Genomic DNA, 9,355 nt, shown 5'->3' on the forward strand with positions numbered 1-9,355 from the left:
AATTTGAACTTTAAAAGTAAGTAACATTCAATTACCTATCATCACATTAATAAAATTAACTACTATCAAGAAAAGAAAAACATATAATTATTCCAGGAGTGGTTATGACACCGAAGGCCTTAGTTATCCATTAATTTCTCGGATATATTATTATCGTACATTTCGTTCTTTATTTTGGAATGATTAAACTGAATGTATTTTAATTAATCATAGCGGCTCTTAGGTTATGCAAGCCACGTTTGGGTGTATACATAGCACAGTAGATCTGTGAGAACAAATACTCTGCATGCGGTGTGGTATGGTTGTTCGTTGTGAATATAAGTAATTAATTATCATCGAACTAGAACTTTGGACCAAATTAAATTTAAGCTAGGCATTCGATAAGATTCTGCAGTTCAAACGGAAAATTGAAAATAATATTTTAAGATCGTATACACTCAATATTTCTAGCTACCAAAAATTAAGAATACTGATGATATTTTAACCATAAAAAATTTAATTTAATTTTAATACACTGATAATATAAAAAAATTTTATGCGTACCTTTAATTATTTATTATTATATCAGTAAAAATAATTATTTTTAACAATCAACACTTAAATAATCATCTAAAAGAGCGAATGAACATAGTAATTTAGACCGTCAGCATATTAAAATTAAACTCGAAAAAGTAGTCATTTTTATTGATATAATATTACGTAATTAGATGTACGTATAAAATTATTCTATACTGATAGTATATTAAAATTAAATTCATAATTATAATTCAAGAAAATATAAAAATAATCAAACATAGGTCCAATTTTTTTATATAAATACCAAATAAAATCCACAATATTTTTATTGGTAAATCTCCAGCCAGTGTGAATTCTTCTGTTTTGGGGAAAAATTTGATCCAAGTTAATAGATGGCCTATGCCAATTAAACACCATTCACTTTCATCAAAGTCATTAAAGATGAAAAGTTTTTGCATCATCATTCATCAAGGAGAAGAAACTAAAAACATCTCTCTTTTTAAGGTTGGCATATTTGAGATTGCGAAAACTTGTTGCTACCTATATAATTGAAGGGACCCAAAAAAAAATAAAGTGAAAATTTTACTAGTTGCTACGATGTGACTACGTGAGAGTGTCATGACTTTTCTTAACTACTTGATGCTTTTCTTGCAGCTATATTAAAGTCATCTTAAATGACTTGGTTGTTCTTTAATTTGTTATCCAACTCGATCATTTATGATTTATGCACAAAAGCTAAATACATCACCATATATATGCTTAATTCGATGACAGTTACAATATCTCTTCAATTTGCAACAAAGTTGGACATACAGTACTATATACATGTTAATCGTCTTGATTTCTTTTCCTTTTTCCCTTTTGATGCTAAAGATGAAAACCAAATGTGTGTCTAACAATAAATTAATGGAAAAGTATAGGGTACCAACATATTATCTGCCAATTTATTGTCAATAATAATTAATTATTATATTTTAAATACATATATAAAGAGACACATCTAGAAAATATATCTATAAAGACACTTCTATTAAATACAGTCATGAAAAAGACATTTTTATTAGACACATCCACAAAGACACTTCCATTAAACACAGTTATAAATAAGAGTTGGTAGAAATTGGCAGAAATGTTATTGATAACGTAGCGGGATTGTAAATTAATTATCTACCTAGAAGCACCATATTTGTTGGATTAATGATATATTTTCTAATTGTTTAACCTTTTTATATTGCCACATTATATATACACCATGGATATAAGAATGACAACCATTTTCTTTTGTGCCGAATTCCTGGAACTGGAAGCAATTAATCATTAATTCGGAAAATTTTATTTAGATTAATTAGGAATTATACCATGTATGTCCACCAAGTTATAACGTATAATAACCATTTAAGATTTAAAAAAGATAAATTTATTCCTTATTATTTTTTATTTTGACAAGTTTATTTTTGTATCTATTTTGGTATACCTGAAGAGTACCGAAATATATTTTGCTGGAAAAATCTTGAGATCGAGTTACAATTTACTTTTCGTCAATGCAAATGTGAACCTGAAAAAAATTCCAATGCCAAATTAACATGTATTTTATATTGTAAAAATCTTTTAAAAAACAAAATTTTTCTTTTTTTTTTTTCTTTCTTTTCCTATAGCTCTTCTTGCTTATTATCAATTTTGTAAGTATAGTTATAGTAATAAAAGCATGTGAGAATGTATAAAATATTGACTTAGCAAAGCGGTTAGAGACTAAAAATGTATAGAAAATTATTGTAACTAACTCTCCAACTCAGCAAACTCAAAGTTGAAGCTATATATATAAATACTTTATATTGTAGACTTAAATCATAATAATAAAATACAAAAATATCTCTCTCATCTCTCTTCTCTTTTTTTATTCTGCTCTTTTTTTTTTATCAACAGATTCTGATATTTTACATGATATCAGGGATGCTTGATCTATGGAATCTGAAATCAATCCCACTAAAAATCGTGGAAATACTGTTCCAAAAATATAATTTCAAGCTCCAACAAGCATTTTTGGACAGAATACGTTTGCTGCATTCTCTTCTATCAAGCTCAATAAACATAATTTCAAAGCATGGAAGAAGCAAGCCCCAGCATGCATCGAAGTTAACAAGCTACACAATCACCTAGATCCACGAAAAACACCGTCAAGATTCAATTCAGAAAGCGAATTCGGTAATGAATCAGAGGCACAAGCATACATTGACTGGGGAGTTCAAGATCAATGTGTAATGGTGTGATTCATGTCATCCATGGAATCAACATTTGTCAATCAAGTAGTTGAACGTGAATTTGCCTATCAAATCTAAAACATTCTTGAAAATGACTTCATAGCTCATTTAAAGTCTAGAAACGAGCTACTAAGGCGCAATTGAAGACGTTTAAAAAGCTAGGATCCTCGATAACAGAGTACATGGCAAATATTAACCAAGTTGCAAGCTTTTTAAATGAACTTGGAGCACCACTGTCAAAAGAAGATTACATTACAGTGGTGCTTGGAGGTCTAGGTGAAAAGTACAGTGCGTTCATTACAGTAACCAATGCAAGAATAGATCAGATGTCTGAAAGCAAATTCAAAATTATAGCTGCAAACACAAGAAGAATTGATCGAAAGATTCAGAAAAGTAGAACTTGGATATGTTCAAGCAAATCTTACTCAAAAGAATGAGGATTAAGCAACACAAATCAAGAAGAAGGCTATGAAAGTCATAACAATTCTCACAATTCCAGAGGATGTTTAAGAGGCGAACGATCTAGTAGAGGATTTAGAGGAGGAAGGTAGATCCTCATGGTGGCAAGAAAATAGGGTACAATGCCAAGTATGCGAAAAGATAAGGCACATTGCCCTCCAATGCTACCACCGCTTCAACCATACCTTTACCAATCCGCAACTTCAGCCTCTGAATGTAACACCTCCTCCCTCCATGTCGTTTCACAGTGGTGGACAAGTCCTGCAGCGTGCATTGCCATCAACTACACACGCCTCTGCCTCACAAAGTGCTCAAGACTACCTTGTCTTACCTTCCATAATCCCAGACTCAGCATGGCATCCAGACTTCAGTGCATCACACTACATCACGTTTGACCAAAGAAACCTCAACATTGGATCAAACTATGATGGATCAGAACAAGTGTATGGAATTAATGACAAAGGTATGAAATTTACACATATTGGAAGTTTCATAATGCATGCATCTCTATCAAACAGACCTTTTAAACTACAAAACCTATTCCATGTTCCTCATATTTCCAAGAATTTAGTGAATATAGCCAAATTTGCCCTAGATAATTGTGTATTCTTTGAATTTCGGTCTTATATATACAATGTGAAATGCCAAATAACCAAGAAGAATACTACAAGGACTTCTTAAATATGGTCTATACAAGTTTGAAGGAGTTTTAATAACTCCAAAAAATGACAAACACAAAATAACTAATCTTAAGCACCAACATGTTTGAACACCATCACTATAGATCCTTCATCAAGTAATATCACCAATCTCACCTTCATGCCCTCTGCTATCACACATTATGCTGTTGATACATCCAAATCTGCTGCATATACTGCTATAAAAAACAATCTTGAAAATGAAGTTTGGACTGCAATATGAGATGCTACTTGCTTGTCAATAGAAGATGCCCTCAACACTGTGTGTTGTGCAAAGTGTGAATAAAAGCCAATCAAACACAATCTTACTCTGTGTATGTACAAAATATTCAAAATGTAAAAAAAATGTAAATATCTCTTGTAAAAATACTGACCAAATAATGTAATTATGGCAACAAAAATTAGGTCATCCAGGTTTTAAAATAGTGAGTCTTGTTATGACAAAATGTACTGTTCCTCGTGATGTAATAAATAAAGAAAATTCCATTCCTATTCTTTGTCATGCATGTGACATTAGCAAACTATGCCAGCTATCCCACCCAGAGTCTTACTCAACCAATTAGCCTCTAGAGTAAATATTTTCAAACATTTTGGGTCATTCCAACTCCTATTTATAGTAGACAAGGTGACATATACTATATATGTTTATTGATGCAAGCCTCAGATATACCTGCACTTATTTGTTAAAAACCAAAGGCCAACCTTTGATGTCGTCTTTGTGAAATATAAAGCTCTTATTGAAAATAGAATAGGTCTAAAGATCAAGTTACTCCAAATGGATAATGGGCGAAAGTATCTCTTAACAGCATTCAAAGACTATCTTAGCATTAATAGAATCCAGCACAGACTCACCTGTCCCTATTCTCGCCAACAAAATGGCACTGTTATGTTAAAAAAAAACACTTGCATATCACTAAAATAACCCTTATATTCCTAGCCCAAGCATCTTTGCCTCTTTCCTTTTGGGGAGATCCACACTCTCTGCAACCTATCTCGTCGATAGACTACCCAGCCAAACCCTCTCCTACAAGACACCTTTAGAACTACTCACCAGCCAAAAACCCGACCACCCATTCCTCAAACCACTTGGTTGCACCTACCATCCCCTATTCAAACACTACAACTCTCATAAATTTGACCACAAGTCTCATCAGTGCATCTTCATTGGATACACAGATATTCAAAGAGGGTATCGATGCTTATCCCCAATAGGCAGAGAATTCATGTCAAGAGATGTTATCTTCAACGAATTTGAATTCCCATATCCCTAACTCTTCACTAACAATAAACCAGAACAGCGCCCTACTCCCCAACCCAACTCTACTCCCCTCATCCTCACCTCCCCACTTAGCTCATGGAGGAGAACCTTTCTCCAAACCCGCTCTGTATAGATCCCTCGTTGGAAGACCCCAATATGCTGCATAATTACCCAACTTGATATCTCTTTCGTTATCAACAAGGTCTTCTAATTCATGCAGTACCCTCTCGACAGCCATTGGAAAGCGAAGAAGAGGATACTGAGATATCTTTCCGAGATTATTCATTATGGCCTCAAATTTTAACATACAAATGATTGCAGATTTTATGGATTCTTCAATTCAGATTGGAGCAGTGATGTTGATAACAAAAAATCAATTATTGAATTTTGTATGTACCTAAGATCAAATATTGTCTCTTGATCCAACAAAAAACAAACTATAGTGTCAAAGAGTTTTACAGAAGCTAAATATAGAGGACTTGCAGTAGAACTTACAGAAATCATTTGGCTTCAGAATCTCCTAACTGAAATGCAAGTTGTACTACCAAACTAAGTCTCTACTATGACAGTCAAAATGCTGTATTACCAGCTACTAACCTAGTATTGCACAACAAGAGCAAGCATTTTGAACTAAACTTTTATTTTATTAGAGACTATGTCACTCAAAAGAATATTACTATAAAGCACATTCCATCTAAAAACCAAATTGCTAACACACTAACAAAGTCACTCTCAATATCAAACTTTTTGAGACTTAGAGCCAAACTCAGAGTAGTTGAAAGGGACCAAACCAGCAGAATTGATGTAAGCAAGAGCAAACTAACCTGAAGAACACTCATCATGAAGCAACAGGGTTAATGTTAGTATAGCTATACTAATAGAAGCTTCTGAGGATATATAAAATGCTGACTCAACAAAACAGTTAGAGACTAGAAGTGTGTATAAAATTACTGTAAAGCTGAAGCTATCTATACCCTGTACATTATAAATCAGTTTAAATAAAATTTAATGTAAAAAAATATAATTGAATTTAATTAAAAGATGATATTTTAGTCGAATTTTTTTTTTGGGTGATGGTTCGAGTCGTTACGAATAGATCAGAATCATTTAATGAATAAATTAAAAAAGACGCATTAATCCTTGTCTGGTCGAACGTGCATATTTTAGTTTTTTTTTTTAACCAAAAATAAGAAGACTCAAATCTGCAATTTCTAAGTGAGTATGGAGAGACTATACTGTTTAAGTTATAACTCATTGACATATTTTAGCATTTTATACATAAAGAAAAACCATGTCATTTTATTAAAAAAATTATGCAAAAAAGTTATAATTTTTAAACACCGAACAAATGCAGCTTTATTTATTATTTTTTCTCAAGGCGAAAATGAACCTTCTCCAGATATAAACAAGGTTGCAACTTATCAAGAAATGAATGGAGAAAATAATTTCATATTGGAATGTGATGACCATATATAACTTTAATTTTATGGCCCCTGCATGCATGTATTTACTCATACATCTGGCTAGCTGTCACAAGCTCAGCACTCTTTTATCAAAGTGAGATAGGGGTGTTGAGTTGATCATACTGTTTTTAGCAGCTTCTGTCGCAATAAAGGTTTGATCAAAAAGAATTTCTTTGTGGGTCTCCTATTATGGTTTCTAGATCTCTAAAACCCTTTTTCAAGTTTATGATTACAACAGGACTCATGTATTTATTACTATGTAAACGAATCTCGCTTAATTTAATATCAATTTATGATTCACAATAATCTAGCTCGTTAAAAAGTTAATCGATTATTTATTTACTTTTTTAAATGTAAGCCGATAATGCTCATTATTACCACATGTGTATGAGAATAATATCATTTTCGATAGAAAAACATTCGTTATATTATGTGTTTTTAAAAAATTTTTATTAGTGGCTCTCTATTTGTCATAAAACGAAATAGATAAAATTTTGCTTCAAATTAGTTTTTAAATTAATTTTTATAAACAGATACGTCACTATATTTATAATATACACATAAGCATTTCATTAAAATTTTACACGATTAATTGACAAAAAAATATAATGTGTCTATTTTTTATTATTGTAAAAGATTTAATTGATATTTTTTTTTCAAAGACTAATTAATTCGAATTTAAAATATTCAAAGACCTTATTGTGACTTTAATCATTAGGACCACTACTACAGTGCCACATCTTCAATTTCAGTTCATTTTACCTGTTACCATTATTTAAGTTAGATTGCCCAAAAGAAGGTGACGGTGATGAGGTCAAACTTCTTTATGATTAGCTATCATGTTCATTATAGTATAGTTATTCGTATTTCATAGTTGTTTTTGTATTAATTACTACGAGTATTATTCTAGTAATTACAGTTACATTGCATATGAATATATGATAATAGTTTTCTTTATTAGATCGATTCCGTAACGAAAACTTGTAGAACTTGATTAATTAGCGTATCATAGACAGCCACCAGAAGCAGCGCGATCCAACGAATTCCAAACTTAACCACCGTGCTTTCCGGAACGCTATTTGTCTCTAGAGGAGTATTTGATTGGAGGACAGGATATAAAATTATAAATATTAGAGATATAAAAATTAATATTTTTATATTTTATTTGATAATAAATTAAAAATAAATTATATTATTTTTTATTTAAAAAATTTGAAAAAATATAATAAAAATATAATTATATAAAATTAATAAAAATAATAAAAAAATAAAAAATAAATTATTTTTTGTTAGTATTTCTATGTTTTTTTTATTAGAATAGATACAAAATACATTTAATATCTCTACACACAATGTTTTTATTGATGTTTTATCTGTCAAACATAATTTTGTATCTCTATACTTTTATCCCAGTGTTCCGTATCTATAGTTTATAAGACTCTGTTTGGTTAATATATAGGATGAGACATAGACAAAGACATAGGCATAAAATATTTTTTTCTATATATTGTGTTTGGCAAAAATAATGAACAAGACACACAAATATTTATAAAAGACTGAATTACTCTTTATTCAACCACAAATTTTATCACTATTGATGTACATCCATCACCCCAAATACTGTATATATATGTTATTACTATTAAATTTTTATTTTTTTTAATATTTTTTATTTCTTTCAATATCATCTCAAATTATCATTTAAATATTAAATATATAATTTTTCTTAAAAAAAGAAAACTAAAGTACAAAATTAATCAAAGATTATCAAAATTCAAATAAATAAAAAATTAAATGTATAATTTTTTTTTGAAGAAAACAAAGAGGATAAATTTAGTTGTAAAATCTAAAAAAAGAAAAGGAGAAAAAAAATTTAGAGAAATAAGAGGATAAATTTTGAAAATTTAAAAATTGAATAAGGATAAAAGAGTAAAAAATTAGTATGTCACAAGTTGTGTCTTAGTGTCTCACCAAATTAAAAGTACATAAATTTAGTGTCTCTATTTTCATCGGTGTCCTTTAAAAATGTGTCTCACTAAACTAAACAATAAATTATATCTCATTGAGACTGAACATCAATCAAACGGTTACCTAAACAAACACAATCTAGCATATTTAGTTGGGTGTATAAGTGAATTTATTTTAAAGTTAACAAATATATCTCAAAAGATTATATTTCAGGAGTATTATATGAATTTAAGTTTTATAAAAATTATATTGCAAAATAAAAAAATTAATTTTTAAATTCACAATTTAAAAAATTATCATAAATTCATCACGTATGAATATTATTGAATAACCATATAAAATTTATATCATGTTACGGAATTTTATATTTGAGTACTATAAAAAAATTGTATGTTTAGTATTACAAATTGTTGGAAATTATTTTAATATTCCCATGCATAACTTATGAATATGTTTGTTTTACTATACGTAGTTCTTAATTTCTAAAACGCACCTAGAAGGAGAACTATTTGATAAGAAATATATTAAGGGATATAATGGCAATTGTATATGTTAATTCTTATTACATTATGAAAATATCAAATACCCACATTTTAAATAGGAATAAAAATTTTAAATTTTTACATACAATATATTTTTTTTCAATGAAAATAATTATATTTCAAAACTTCAAATAAATATGCTAATAATATATTTTCATACATGAGAATAAATTAGAATTCTTTAAAACAAACG

The sequence above is a fragment of the Arachis ipaensis genome, chromosome B02 (genome assembly GCF_000816755.2).
Source record: "Arachis ipaensis cultivar K30076 chromosome B02, Araip1.1, whole genome shotgun sequence".
NCBI classification, from domain to species: Eukaryota; Viridiplantae; Streptophyta; class Magnoliopsida; order Fabales; family Fabaceae; genus Arachis; species Arachis ipaensis.